The sequence below is a fragment of the Mixophyes fleayi genome, chromosome 7, assembly GCF_038048845.1.
Source record: "Mixophyes fleayi isolate aMixFle1 chromosome 7, aMixFle1.hap1, whole genome shotgun sequence".
NCBI lineage: Eukaryota > Metazoa > Chordata > Amphibia > Anura > Limnodynastidae > Mixophyes > Mixophyes fleayi.
The window spans coordinates 94,736,183-94,752,944 of record NC_134408.1 but is presented as its reverse complement, the minus strand read 5'-3'; the positions used below and the strand labels follow the sequence as shown (position 1 = coordinate 94,752,944).

The 16,762-nt window shown below is 39.2% G+C and overlaps 1 protein-coding gene across 2 annotated transcripts in view; it reads left to right on the top strand.

Moving 5' to 3' along the window:
• Positions 1–16,762, top strand: part of CDK15 (cyclin dependent kinase 15) — a 225,588-nt gene that overhangs the window by 197,975 nt on the left and 10,851 nt on the right. The window lies entirely within an intron of this gene.

Sequence of the window (16,762 nt, the reverse complement as noted above, 5' to 3'; positions counted from 1 at the left end):
ATATGTATATATGGTTCATTGTGCATGCTAAACTATAGCAACATATAGAAACCAAACAGTAAGTAGCTTTTATCTGCAAGTTAGACAATGAAAGCATGTGTCTGATTGGTTGCTATGGTTTAGTGCCATATTAGTAAATGAACCCTACTGACTTCAAATATCGCCTTAATAAATAATGGGTTTCAGTGGATTTAGGCCATTGTCTTTAAATGAGTATGCAGGGATTCAAAATGCTCATGTACAATAGGTAATAGCATGGAAAAGTTAAATCAGTCAAAGTGGGTTAGTACAAATACAAGTTGAATCTAGAAAACTATTCCACTGTCCTTGGTTACAGCTCTAACAAGGTCCTTATGCTGACTAGTTGTGGGAGCTAGCAGGGAACTTTGTGGACTAATAAAATACTAATGCTGAGTGTATTACAGTAGTTGCATAGTCAAAAAACAGAACCTACTATCTACTGTGATGTCACTTGCTAACAAGAGGTGCACAATCTATTCATCTCTTCTGTATTTATAAAAATCCCATTTTGTACTCCTTGTGGGCTTTACGATTTCTTTCTAAGGTATAAATGATAATTCTGTGCATTCAGAACACTAGAACTCTTACACGGACCAACAGCCAAACATATTCTATTCCAGTAATGAACATTAATGGTATTACATTCTAAGGACTAATGTATGTCACTTTCTTCTTCCGCTAGATGGAGGAGAAACGCAAAGGAAACACAATTTTCCAGCTATTGTAACCAGTTATTTTTAACTGATTGTATGAGGTCACATGCATAACTTTGTGTTGGCTAATTGTGAAAAAGATGTATGTTCTGGTTAGGGATAGTTGCAGGATTTTGGAAGTGAGAATTTCAAAAGTAGACAGTAAAGCATAATGGGCAGGGGAGGGCTGGCAAATTTTAGCCCGGGGTGCAAGACTTGACTCGGCATACTATTATTTTTAAAGGAAAAAAATGCAGATGACCCAGTGACGCAGCCCAAGGTAGCCCATTATGGGACAAGACTGGGGTCAGATGCTCCTCTACCCCCCAAACCCAGCCTGCACCTGATAATGAGACCTATCATAAGGCAAACACAGAATTTCCATGTGTGCGATTCAATCCTTATTGTTAAATGCCACATCCCTTATTTTTTATAAATACAAGGTGCATGTAAAATACACTCAAGTATAGTACATGTAAATCATTCCCTAATATTGGCTACAAACAATAGATATTTTGAACAATCTGGTGGTTATAAGTAGTATTGCAGGTTTTTTTTTTTTACGTTGCTTTTATCTTTTTTTATCTTGCTTTTATCTTTTTAACAAGAGTTTTTGACATGGTGGATTTCAAGCTCCTGTAATCTCCCTCTTCTGAACATGCCAAATGTCTTCCCACCACAGGTTTTGCATGCAGAAAAAAAGTTTAAGACTTTGATATTCTTTGCTAAAAGTTATTTCAATGCAAGTTTTATAAGCATGTAGTCTTTGAAAGAAACATGTTTATGCAATGAAGTAATGGAGATCAAGGCTAGGCAAAATACAGTGAGTAAAAGTCACAAGCTCATAGAGCAGTGATGGGCAATCAATCCAGTATACTACAAGGGCTGCATGTGCAGCCCTTCAACTTTCAAAAGGGCTGCACATTACCCTTCATTTCAAGAATTAAAAAAAAATGCCCTAAAATTACTTTAACACCACTACATTACTCATCCCAAAATGCCCCCACATGCCTCCTACTTGCTCCAACATAGACCCACACGCGGAATACGCCAACACTTGCAATTAAATTGCCCTCAGACCCCTACAAATACCCTGTAACTAAATACCTGCCCATATACCACTCAGACCATCCCACTGCCATCCAGACCTTTATATATGTCACTCAGACATCCCAACATCCCCCAAACATGTCACTCGGACTTACCCACATGCCCCTCATATAACACTCAGGCCTCGCCACATGCCATTCGACCTCTGCAATACCTACACAGCCAGATATTACAGAGGAAAGAGGGAGAGCGTATTGTGCAGAGTACACTGCACACTCTCCTCCTCTGATTGGTCATGCTGCGTGATCTACTTTATAACAAAGCAGACAATAAAGCAACCACTTGCTAAATATAACCATATAGATTATGCAACAGCTGAATAACACAGCAAGAACTGTCATTTAAACATATACAATGAATTTACATACATTTTATATTTTTCAATAAAAATCTTAATATAAGTATTATTTCACAACCACACAGCTTTGTAATACAGCTCTACAGAACACATGGCAGTGACTTAATCATATGTCCAGTGGTCCCTTGATAATCCTTTTGAAGAATTACCACATAAATTCCTGGCATGCCAACTCTTTATTTGGGTTATCTTTTAAATCCTGAACAGGCCAGTTTACTGTGTATACCGTCCTATAAATGTGTAGGATTTCAGCCCTCTTACTAGCAGGGCCCTTGGTGAATCGAGCATTCCACTTATCCATCTGGAGAAGGTATGCTTCTAATTCCTAAATAAACATGCTGTCTACGGGATGAACTGTGGAAGAGCTTAAAGGGTATACTCCTTTTCTAAGATCACTCGGTGACCCTGCTCTGCAGACAGTGTATATCTATGTGACCAAAAAATATTATTTTTGCTTACACATGCTTCCTACTTGTCTCAAATCTCAAATTCTGGTAATATCTATGATTTCTCCTGTACTATCATTTTTTATGAATATTATACCAGTAACAAATGGTGAGGAATGTGGTAGCCAGCTTTCCAACTAAACCCAACATGTAGTGTTGTCTGCCTGTTGTAAGAGTATACAAATAAGCCATTGCTATTCCGAAAAATAGACTTGTGGGTAATACTATTTACAGGGCAGCACTTCCAGTCAATGCATGATGTGACTTTGATGTAACATTTCAAACGTACACATCTTTCTGGCTACTTGTGAGACCATAGATGTCGTATGTGCAGATTGATTTTGCAGGGGCGGTTCCATGACCTGTGATGTGGACATGCACAGAGAAAACATCAGAGTGTGTGTTCACATTTGTATTTTTCTCCATTGTTTATAATTCTTGTACCAGAGTACTAACATAAAAAGTGGGCGTGGCTTACATTCTGGCTACTTTACTATATTTATACTGTAACCATGGCTTATGCACTTAAATTTTCCAATAGAAAACTAAGACCAAATACTGCCTGGTCCAAAGGTAGCTGTCAAAGTTATAGAAAAAATACTTCTACATTCAAATATTAAAGGTTGTTGTCCAGTTTGACTTTCTCCTCTATTAATATTGTTATATGGGTTTAGTTTTATTAAAATCCCCACGCAATGATGAAGTTTGCTTGTTTTTTGAAATTTTGAGCTACAGTAGTCTAGAAAAGTATGATTGTGATGTAATATATACCCCTTTGCACAGTATGCTTTCTCAGCCCACATACCTAAGCACTATTAGTTTGCAGCAGCGACTCCCTAGAGTGGAGAGTGAACAGGCACCTTCATGTGATCTTGATGGACAGTCTAGGTGCATGGTCCAAAACAAAGAAGCTGCAGGCCCAGGGCCTGATCAGCCAACAGGCTGACCAGGCTGCAGCCTGGGGCGCTGGGTCGCGGGGGGCGCAGTGCCGGGCACAGTAACATTAGTTGTCATACTTCAATTTTTTTTTAATTACCGGTGATCGGCGCCTTCTTCTTTCAATCTCGAGGCCGCCCCTTAGTCTCTAGGGGGCGTCCTGACTGTCAGCAGATCCAATTAGGAGGCAGGTAGGCAGCTAACAGTAAATCCGAGGATGTTAGCTGTCCTGCCAGTGCGGGCGCGCTGTCACTTCTTAGTGTGGTCACGTGAGATTATCACATCTCACGTGACCACACTAAGCAGTGACAGTGCGCCCGCACTGACAGGACAGCTAACATCCTCGGATTACTGTTAGCTGTCTGTCAGAAGACAGAAGTTCCAGCGTCTGCAGATAGGAGGAGCAGAAGACAGCCAGGTAAGTTCTGTCCAGAATATAAAGGAAGAGGATGTGATACAGGTGGCAACTGTGTAGGGGGGGGAGAGATTACTGGTGTGGGGAGGGGATTAATGACTCAGCAGCAATGGGTTTGAAGAACTGCCTGGGGGGGGGAGGGGTAATGAGTTGGCTGCAATGGATTGATGATTTTGTGTGTGGGGGGGGGAGTTAATTAACTACCTGCAGCAGGTTGATTATTGAGTTGGGGGGTGTAATGCACTGCCTGCAATGGGGTGATCAATTTGACTGGGGAGGGGGTTAATGAATTTCCTGCAGTGGGTTGAAGAATTGTGTGGGGGGGGGAGCAATATATTGGCTGCAACAGGTTGATGAATTTACCTAGGGGGGGTTACTGAATTACCTGCAACTGTTGATGAACTAGCTAGCGGGGGATGGGTGTTAATGTATTGGCTATGGAGGGTTAATGGATTTGTTAAAGTGAGGTGATTAATTGGCTGGGGGATGGGTGAGCAAATAAGTGGTTGGGTGGGTGATGATATGAATGGGGTGTCACACTTTCTGGTGAGGGTTTACAAAAATGACTGGGGTAGGTGATGAAATAGCTTATGGGGGCCATGATCTCTGTATTGTGTGGCTGTGGCGTGGATGCGCTCTGTAGTCTTAGCGGTCACTCATTAGAATGTTAAATACTAGACAGATGGGGCTGGTAGATGTTAGTGTATGATTATAAATAATTTTTAAATATTTTATTTTCTATATGTGCCTGTACTAGGGGGTTGTTTTATTTGGTCATAGTGGAGTGTTGTGTTTGTATCATTCAGGGTTTGTTATCATTTTGCACTATAATAAATTTTTTGCATATTTTTAATACAGGACTCCAAGTTTCCAGAATCCAGCCAGCTAGCAACAACGCTCCAAGAACAAGCAAGAGCATCAGGTAGTCTACGCTGCAAGATCAGGTAAGAGAAGGGCGCAATTTGTCTAACTTTCACTGCGGAATCTTGCTGTAATGACATTTTAATATGTTTGCAGAATTAATTGTGTTTTATGTATCAATATTGTACAATTGTTTGTGTGTGTGTATATATATATATATATATGTGTGTATATATATATATATATATATATATATATATATTACACACACGCAAGTGGTGGAAGTGGGCTGGTATAGACTGTTATATGCCATACCGCCACTTCTACCGTCTTCATTGTAAAACTTTGACCACTGTTTATAAATTGGGGGTGGGTGGGGTAGGGGCGGGCGGCAACCGGTGTATTAGCCTAGGGCGGCTGGAACCCTTAATCAGGCCCTGTGCAGGCCATATGATTTCATACAGTCCATGAAAATCCCAGGTGACTTGTAATAACAGGTTTTTTTTTTATAGTTGGGGGTACATTAAGTCTTAATAATTCACAAGTTTCAGTTTGCAACAAATTATATTGTTCAAGGCAATCCACATGTGAGTTTTTCTTTAGAGTTGTGCATTTCATCATGTCGTGTCACCTAACACAAGAGACATTACTACTCCTCAAATAAAAGGATGATCTAATTACTCCTAATAGGAAGATATATTAACAGGAGTTAATTGTCATTTGTGTATTATAGAATCAAATATTGCACTTCCCTAGTTACCTTAACCACCACAGGCTAACCATCCAACAACTTCTTCCACTCTCTCCTGCAGGAGAAGCCATATGGGACTGAAACAATGTTTCCCTGCTTACACCCATTTTGTCAAACACAGTTTGGTGGTAGGCATGGCTCCTTTGAACTGGCCAGCTGGTGTATACATTGAGGATCTGTCAATTCACTGAGATTCAAGCCAATTGTGACCTACCACACTCAGAACATTGGTAGTGCTTGCAAATTTGACTGTATAGGGTCGAAGTACTTAGCCAGAGTAGCTAGAAGAGAGTTGTCTCTCTTTGACTAACTTTGTATGGCACCTCAAAATCCTACCCACAAAATCTCTATAATTTACAGGTTAACACCAGCTGATGTAGCGAAGCAATTGACAGCTCACCTCATATTGTTAGCTTTTTGGGACGGATTTATCAGAAGCGTTAAAATCAAAATGGGATTCTGGCTGCTGAATAGGTCCAGCATCTTGTTATCAAAGTACAAAAAATAAATCAATCAATTTAAAAGCACTTAAATAATGCTGCAACGGCAGTGATATCCACTGGAAGGGGATCCTTCTCTCCTCCAAACCTGAAAGATTAGTTCAATAGAATCAACTTTTACATGAACATGGAAGACATTATATCTGCAGCTAGAGGCAAGCATAAATACTTCTGTGTGGTTACAGTGGTTGGAGTTCAAAGACTCTACTGTCTACAGAGCAAACCAGTTAAGGGTGGAGAAGGGGGTTACATATCTAGCTAAGGTGAATCACGACAGTTATATAAGATAATTTAAGGTGGATGAGACACAATGTGATTACCCTTACTTATACATAAGTGCAAAAAATTATATTAGGTGATTAAGAGGAGGCCCTATTGGTTGTCAATGATTTGATCACTGCAAAAAAATAATAACCAATACTCTCTTCTAATTCTCCTGGATCTCTCTGCTGCATTTAACACTGTTGACCACTCTCTCCTCATACAAACGCTGCAATCCCTAGGCCTTGAAGGCACTGTCCTATCCTGGTTCTCATCCTACCTATCTTATCGCTCTTTCAGTGTTAATTTCTCTGGATCCACCTCTGCTCCGCTTCCTTTATCGGTTGGAGTTCTAAAGGCTCAGTCCTAGGTCCTCTGCTATTCTCTATCTACACCACTTCTCTTGGAAAACTAATAAGCTCCTTTGGATTTCAGTATCATCTCTATGCGGATGATACACAAATTTATCTATCCTCTCCTGATCTTTCACCATCTGTGTTGTCTCGCGTTACTGACTGTCTTTCTGCCATTTCATCTTGGATGTCTTCTCGCCAACTCAAACTCAATCTTTCAAAAACTGAATTAATAATATTCCCACCCAAGAACAGAAGCTTCCTGCCTGACATTTCTAATTCTGTCGATTACATGACCATAAATCCCACCCCGCAAGCTCGTTGCCTAGGTGTAATCCTTGATTCACAACTGTCGTTTATTCCCCACTTCAACTCTATATCTAAATCATGTTACATACACCTAAAGAACATTTCCAGAATACGCACATATCTGACACAAGACACTGCAAAAAAATTAGTTCATGCACTCATCATCTCCCGTATCGACTATTGCAATTCCCTCCTTACTGGTCTTCCCAAAGTCAGACTTGAACCCCTACAATCTATTTTGCACGCAGCGGCTAGACTGATTTTCCTTACAAACCGTTATTCCTCTGCTGAGCCACTCTGTCAGTCTCTACATTGGCTGCCTGTATTTCAACGAATCCAATATAAAATTTTTCTACTAACATACAAGGCCATCAACAAAATTGCACCGACATACATTTCCTCACTTGTCTCGAAATATCTCCCTACTCGACACCTCCATTCTGCACAAGATCTACGTCTCTTCTCCACTCTCATCACATCCTCCCATTCTCGGTTACAGGATTTTTTCCGGGCTGCACCTACTTTGTGGAATTCCCTCCCTCGCACAGTAAGACTTTCCTCTAGTCTTCAAACCTTCAAGCGTTCACTGAAAACCCACCTCTTCAGACAAGGTTATGATATTCCTCAACCATCATCTTAATTTCCCTAGATTACCCTATTGCCATCCTCTTCACTGCTAACGCAAGACAACAACCTTCTGACCAACATTGCAACACACACAGCCCACTCAGTACTTTTACCTTTGCAGTCTGGCTGGTCCATTGTGCAATATGATGTAGCACATGCCCTTGTGTTTCTAACTCCCATTGTCCTATAGATTGTAAGCTTTCGAGCAGGGTTCTCTTACCTCTCTGTCTGTATGTATTACCCAGTATTGTCTTATTAATGTTTGTTCCCAATTGTAAAGCGCTACGGAATTTGCTGGCGCTATATAAATAAATGATGATGATGATGATGATGATGACTTAAAACAAGTGGACAGACACCACAGCCCTTCATTCATTTTCCCATCGTTCCTTATCCCACCTCTACCCTTCCCGATTCTTGGCACCTTACCCATATTTTTGTAAGTGTACCTGACTTTACACATCCAGTTTGTATTGATGACTGCAGCTGATTTATATAGGTTCTAAAGATATCTCAACCACCATTTAAAAGGATAAATATTGAAATGTGGCTTTTGGATTGTTTGCCTTAGTATGGATACTTGACATGTGTTATTGTTGTAATGTGTAATTGTTTCAGTGAAAATAGATTGAATAAAAATATATATATTATTGCACTTAAACTACCTTCTGGGCACATAAGCAGCCACAGTTTACAGTATGTATCCCTGTAATGGTTTTTGTTGGTTGCTCAAACTAAACACTTGTTACTCAGATTTTGTTATGTGGCTTCCTTCAAGGGATTTGATATCACTTAAAATCTAAAGGAAAATATGAATTTGTCCCCTGTAAATATTGAATAGAGGTAGACAGACTAGTAATAATGACAGTGAAGGACAGCTATAACTGCATTCTTCTTCACTCCTTAGACAGCCGTAGAACGTAAATCTACACTGACATTTCTATAAAAATAAAAGATAGAATCTTATATGAACCTGCCTATCTGTGGAGGGAAGAGGGGGCTTCACAGCAGGAGGGAGTTTGACTTTCTTTTCTACATATAGGTTTTTTTTTCCATGCAGAGTTTAAATTATGCCTGATAAAAGGAGTTTCGTAGACATGTGAGTTCTTTCAAACCCTCCTGGCTTCCTCCCAATTAAATGAGGTTTGTCAAAGCCATGGGGCTCTGCCACTGTATGAGAGGCGGACAAGCGAATCCTGCGGTGACATATCCAGTCCCCAAGGGAACAGATGAAAGTGCCTGCAATGGCATACAGGAACAGAGAGAGAGAGAGAGAGACAGACAGAATGGATATAAATACAGAGGCATGTGAGGAAAGAAAGGTGGAAGAAAAAGAGATGGTGAACAGGCAGTACGAGAGTGTAGGTGTAGAGAGTACGAGAGTGTAGGTGTAGAAAAATGATGCTGAGTAAACTCAGAAACTAATCTATAGTTAAATGTGTAGCTTGAAAGGAATATGTCTATTTAATCAGGATGGAGTAACTGGGGAAGGAAGAGAAAATAACATCAGAATAAATACTGCTATTGTATCCTGAATATTTCTTGAGTTAGATACAGAGCACTAAATTAATATAACTTTTTTAATAAGTTTTACAAATCATTATTCCAACTACCCTTGGAACTTATTTTCTTCTAACACTCAGATTCATTGTCACTGAAAATTGCTGTATTTCTTTAGCTGGTTCCAGATTGATTGATTTGTACTGCATGTTTGCAGAAAAGATGACCCAGCAGCAATCTCTAGCACTTGTTTTCATTTATCTAATATAATATTTAAACCACCAAACCTAACGGCAGGGTAGAAAAGTCATACTGATTTGTTTGTAAAAAGAAAAGTGTGGCAAAAATATTTTTTAATGCAAATATAAAATCATATCTCCATACAGCAGAAGCAAGTGCAGGTTTTTGGAAGAAAATATTACACATGATATAGTAGCATGAGAACTATAAAACTAGAAACACTGGGTTTTCATGTGACCATACCACCTCTTCTTTTTATGGAAATTCATCATATGCATTTATTGAATATTCATATTTTCAATAAATGCATAGTATAAATATAATATGCACTCAATTGCGGTATATATTAATCCAGCCCTTGTATAGTGTACAATTATATTGTACATGAAGGGCTTGATGTTGAGTTGAACTTGCACCAGTTTGTATAGAGTAAATTGTGCAAATTCACACTGCGCATACCCACATAGAGAACTACACATGTGCGCCAATGCAGACTTTGGCATATCTGGCACTTGCCCCTCCTTACGATTGGAGGAGAGAAGAAAGCGGCATCCAAACCCAGGATAAGTACAGTAAGCCCGTGTTCATGCAAATGGAGCTCATGCAGAAACATGCATATACCCATGGGTGGGCTGGCCCGGGGGGCAGGGGGGCATCGGTCCCCCGGGCCGCTCATTCTGGCTGCTGCTAGGGCCGGTCGGAAGGCAATTTCGATTTTTTTATTTTGATTTTTACCGGCGGCCGGTCGCATCAGTGCACAGGCGGCCGCATCACATGACATGCGATGCGGCCGCGTCATTGGACGCGGCCGCATCGCGTGTCACGGGATGCGGCCGCCTGGGCACCCCCCGGGCTGAACTCTGCCAGCCCGCGCCTGCATATACCCCTCTTAAGAAGCTTATGTTTTGCACCTGCTCCAGGGCATGTGTAAATACAAGCTGATGGTGATGACTTGGGGTAAACCAGGCACATATGCTGTCTACATTAGTTGCTTCTCAAGATATCTGTGGCTCTGCATATGAGCAGAAATATGCTGTTTTTGTGTGTGCTTTTTTTGAGTAATTTACTCCCATTATGAGACCAAGGGGTATGTTTACTAAACTGCAGGTTTGAAAAAGTGGAGATGTTGCCTATAGCAACCAATCAGATTCTAGTTAGCATCTATTTACTACATTCTACAAAATGACAGCTAGAATCTGACTGGTTGCTGTAGGCAACATCTCCACTTTTTCAAACCCGCAGTTTAGTAAATATACCCCCAAGTCTGCATCAGCTTCTAAATGTACACTTTGAATAGAAAAGCTTTACATTGCCACTGCAACCTCTTTAACACTCTTAAAATGTTTTGTAGAATTTTCCTGACCTTCTGGATTTCTCCAAACACCCGTTTTCCTTTCCCCACATAATGCACCATTACATTCTCAGTTCTTTGCTGTAGTGTAAACTCACTTGCGCTATTAATGTGAAGTAAAGCTAATGAAAATGAGAGATTAGTGTACATTTTCCACAAAAATGTTTAGATATCATTGGCCAAAGGGAAAAAAAAGCAATGGATAATATATGGCTTAAACAAATTAAACTCTTCTATAAAAAAAAGTGGTAAAAAAAGGGCAGAGTTAAAGATACATTAATGATTTATAAGCTACTACCAGGTCCAGATAGCACCAGATCTAATAGTATTAGTGTACTGGGGAGATCAATTCTTTAGAAGTACTACATAAATAAAAGCAAAGTATAAAAAGTACCATTAAAAGTACCTTCTTCCCTCCCTAGCCCCCTCCTATGCATGATAAAACCACCTAATGTATTTTGTGTGACACGCATTCTGTGTAATACACCTGTACAATCACAATCACAGTCAGCCCAAGTCTCATCAAATTTATTGCAGCCTTGAACATGTCCTCCTAGCCCTGGACCTACCCCTCTGATCTTCCATGGTTAGAAATGATACTCATGGACATGTTATATCTGTATAGCATATCTTCAGAACAGAAATAAACTTTTAAAATTGACATGTCCATCTTTCTTCCTGGTTCCTATAACTAATTGTGCACTAATTGTGGATTTGAGTATCTATGGGAAAATCATAGAAAAGTTTATTTTTATATGTTAAAAGAAAGTCTTATTTCTGAAAAAACCCCAATGTAAAATGTGTAAACATGCAGATCACCCAAACGTTAAAGTTTGTCTGGTCAGGAAGTTGGCAAAAACTAAGATGGATTTTATTATTTTCCACATTAACTTGGAACGATATTTATCCACATTGAAATAGTTGATGGACATGCCTGTCTGTCATTGGTATTTGACCCTCCTTATCGTCTCATCTAATCCCTACAAGTCTTATTTTAAACTTGGTTACTAAACTAAACTCCTGCTCCTTTGATGTTCTCAGATTTCTTTTGTGGATAGCTTTTAACCATGGTACAACATAAAATAAGGACACTTTACAAAGTTGGCAAACTCTTGGCACACAACTCAAATGTTTATTTATGAGCAATAGATTAGGCCATCAAGATGATCTGGGGTGCACCAAAAAAGTTACAATAATCCTGATCAGAGGAGCTTCAGGGCACTTCTAAATGTTGCAGGATGACATATTCAACTGAACTTTATTGGGTGGAGATTCAGTGTATTGTGGTGGGTGGTCCCAGGTTAAAGGAGAACGCACAGACTATTTCCCCCAGCAAAACAAACTGCTTTCCATAGATCCTCAGCAGTGCTGGTAATCTGTGAAATGCCTTTTACACCATCCAAACCCATTAACAGGAAAGCACTTTTAGATAGAGATGCTCAGGCTCGGTTCCCTGAGAACTGAATATACCTGAACTTAAAAAAATAGGGTTTTTAGAAAAAAATTGGGATCCAAAACCAAAACACGCAAGGGCGGTTTTGCCAAAACTAAAACCAAAACGTGAAGCTAATCCAGATCCAAAACCAGAACACGGGGTCAGTGAACATCTCTACTTTTAGAGGCACATCTCTACTAACACATTGACATTTGTAAATGTGGCACGTGATGCACCCCAGATCATCTTGATGGCCTAATTACTCCCATGACGTATTTAAAACATGAATGATTAGTATTTTTGGAGAAAAACTGAAAAGTTTAAATTACTTGAGGGGATGGATTTATATGATAAAAGCAGGACTTTTGAAGTCACATTTTTACTTTTTCTGACACAGTCACAGAAAAGAGAGCACAAAACTTCCAAAAATAAAATCGAAATATATCGAAATGACAATATAAAAGACATTTTATAGAGTACTAAAAATAAATATTTTGGTATATAAATTCAACTTAGTTCCTAGCAATTCAACATCATAGTATCAAATCAATGTAGTAATAATATAATATAATATCAAATAATATCGTAATATCAAACATGACATTTATTAAATTGGAGCTTCTCATGTATGTAAGCTGCTTACACTACAAATTGTAAACTATCTTCCATGTACTTCGCAGAAAGAAAAAGCATGTTTGAGAATTTAGTTGAAGAATGATCATGTGTATGTAAATATCACAGAGAATAGAGATGATATCATACCTTTTGATATGTCTCAACTAATACTGAACACTATGGAGACTGCATGCGAGCAAGCATCCATAGGACTTACAATGTGAAGTGCTGTAAAAGGTGTCAGGACCTTCATCATTATCATCATCAACATTTATTTATATAGCGCCAGCAGATTCCGTAAGCGATTATTTTTATACTTTTACATTATGATTTTATTCTAGGACAAATAGATAAAAGTTACTAGTTTATTTACATTAAAATGATGTGCATGATAAATACTTTCAACTCACCATAATAATACATTTTTAAGATAATTTGAAACACCATTACAGTATGCGTGCATGGTAGCAAGTCTTCATCTGAGCAGTTTGTATACCTGCTATGCAGAGGAAGATGAACCCACCACACACATTATGTTTTTTCTATTGTTTTATTTGGAGCCTCATATTCTTCTGTGACATTCAAGACACTTCAGGTGTAACAATTGTACATTCTTAGATTTATTTTTCCAAAGAGGATTAACTACTCATAATTAGTGCATTACGTAACAAAGAAGAAAAACTTTTTGCTGTGTTTCTGCATTTTTTTCTGATAGTGAATTACTCCCAACTGTCCTACCTGACATTCCCCATAATTTCAATTATATTGACAACTAGTTTTTTTTTTTAGTACAATCAAGGTAAATTAAAACTTACTTTAAAATATGATCATGCTTCATTTAAAATTCTCCTCACAAACAAAATCTTGCTCCACAAATAAATGTGGGTGATGTTTCCTCTACTGTAAAATTCAAGAATACTAGAGCAGCAGATCTGTGGCCATACAAAGACATGAGCAGAGCCAATTCTACCATTAGGTGGCCTAAGGCAGTTGTCTAGAATGTCAGGAGTGCCCAAACACAATGAATATGTGGCCTCATGTTACTCATTTAAAGGTCTTTTTATTAATGGCCCCATATGACCCCTGTTAAATATCATCCCTTATCACAATGATAAGGGACGATATTCCCCAGCTTTTTATTAAAAAAATCATGCTAGTACATCTCTTTCAATAGTAGGCCCTTTCAGACCCTGCGCATGAGTGACCTTAGATAGTTACCGGAGGGGAGAGCAGTAAGGCTGCTGAGAGGGATCCAGAGATCCCTTTCTTACTATGCTCATAGGGTAGAATGGCTAACACTATCTTCAAATGACGTCAGCCATCGGGGTCAAGCTTCAAAAAGCTAGACATTTTGGAACTTGTTAAGTTGGCACAAACATCAGTTCCCATTGAAAATTATGTAATTTATGCAAAATTTGATATCTCCTGCATTAGGCTTTTGTTAGATAGGAGTATTACTTTAAAAGACCTAAACCATGCAGAAAAAGCAGTTTCCGCATGGTTTATGGCTTAATAAGTCCCTTAGTGCTTTTACTTTTCACAGTGCTCCTAACATAATTTATATTAAACATATCCCTTCCTTATTGGCTGACAATGGGGAGAGGGGTTCTGCTGAATAGTTTAAATTAAATTGAGTGTGTGTCCTATGCACTTCTTATCTGTAGCAATGCTGAGGTGAAGGTATGCATAGAACAACAGTCTTGGAAATATGGCCGTAGGCTGAGTGCCTATATAGATATCACAGAACTTGAACAAGACTTCTTATACACTTATCTGAAAGTATGGTGTGTATTTATTAAAATAAACGTAATATAATGGTTAACAGCATTTCATTCAATTACTGTAAATAATATAATATATATATATATATATATATATATATATATATATATAATATCCCTGTGGAGGGTGAGGCCAGATGTAGGTGAGGTGATTACACTTGGACTACGGTTTGTGAATTCAATATTGCAATTAGATGGTGTGGATTTTGGTGTGTGTGCTGCAGACACGGGTTCCTTCACCTAGTAGGACTAGAAAAAGTAATACTTATCTGTACATAGCCGTGGAGAGCAGGTTGTAGTCAGGGCCATCTTTTCCATTGGGCGCGGTGGGCAGCTGCCCAGGGGCCCCACTGGCAAGGGGGCCCCATAGGCACGGCTCTTAATGAGAGTAAATAATCCTGCAAAGGAAAAAACCTGCAAAAAAAACCTACAATGGTCACTGAGCAAGTACATATATCTTTTTCTATCTCTATATATCTATATCTGTATCTGTATACATCTATATCTATATCTAGGGGCCCCATTGCACTGCTTTGCCCGGGGGCCCATAATGTTGTTAAGATGGCCCTGGTTGTAGTGGGTTGCCATGGTGTAGTTTCTTGGCTGCTGTCCGCGGGGTGTTGTCATGGTGTTGGGGTCATGGTTCAGATTGTTCTTTATACGTCGAGCTAGAGGTAGATCAGGTAAATATGTGAGTGTAAAAAAATGACGTTCGTCTGGTACAGGCAGCCTGGGTAAATTGTAGGAAAAGTAGTCAGGTGTTGTAGGAAAGAAGGTACTCAAGGGCTGGTAGAGTAGGGAGCAGGAAGTAAGAGTATGAAGTATAGGGACAGAACTGATAGATATGCTGTATGAGTTTAATCAAGCTGGCACAGGATATTTTACACGGTCCAGCAATTGTAACAGGTAACTACAGCTACTACTTAAAAGATTTTTAAGGGATCCAAAAATGACATAGTTAAACTATACATTGTCTATAAACTATGTATTGTCTATGTTGGGAAACAGGCACCAGAGGTTAGATATGGCCTCAGAAAGTCACATGGACCCCCCTGCCCCTGACCAGAGTACCGTATATACTCGAGTATAAGTCGACCCGAATATAAGCCGAGGCACCTAATTTTACTACATAAAACTGGGAAAACTTATTGACTCGAGTATAAGCCTAGGGTGGAAAAGAGCGCTAATTTAAAAACCTAAATAAAAATGATAGGTTCAATCTATGAAATCATTTTTAGCGAAACCATAAATAACAGTAGATGACAAGGAACATTCATAAATGATTATAAAATAATTGGCATTGGGTACAACCTAACCTTAATAAAGGGGTATATAAGGGGTAGGGATATAAATGTATGAACATGGTGGCTGTATTGTTTGTTTATTATGTAATGAGAGAGAGAGAGAGAGAATGCGTTCCAACAACAGGAAGTTCGGCATTTGGAACGCAAGTTTGCGTTCCAAATGCCGAACTTCCTGTTGTTGGGACGCATATGCAGAAGTTGAAGCCGAGGGACCGGACACCAGGTAAGTTCACCCGTGTATAAGCCGAGTGCCCTTTTTCAACATATAAAAGTATGCTTATACACGAGTATATACGGTAATTGTTCTTCTTTCATTCTTTTCCTAGTGAGCTCATGGAATCACACAGCACTGCATATGTAGCCAGTTTTCTATGATTCACAACAGCTGAGTAGCCAGCCATAGCGCTAGCCAACTTCTTCATGCTGCAGCTCTGATTGGGGTTAGAAGCTCAGGTTTCTAAACCCAAATGCCTTTTTAACACATTAAAATCTCTTCTCAATCCTCCCTCCCCAAACCATCCAACTACCATCAGGGCCCAGGATCTTGCTTCCCATTTCAAGGACAAGATTGATAAGATCAGACTTGAAATGGTATCATCTCCCTCGATTAGCAATCAGCTCAATTCCTTTGTAGCTCTCTGATACTCTTTCTTCATTTGATTACACAAATGAAAAGGAAGTTTCTACTCTCTTCTTATCCTCCTACTCTACCTCCTGTTCTCTTGATCCCATACCCTCACAAATTGGTAGGTCCTTGTCTCGTGTGCTCATTCCACCTCTAACTAAAATCTGTAATCTATCTCTTTCTACTGGTATTTTTCCATCACTATTCAAGCATGCAGTGATTACTCCTGTTTTGAAAAAACAAAATTCTGACCCAAACTCTCTCTCAAATT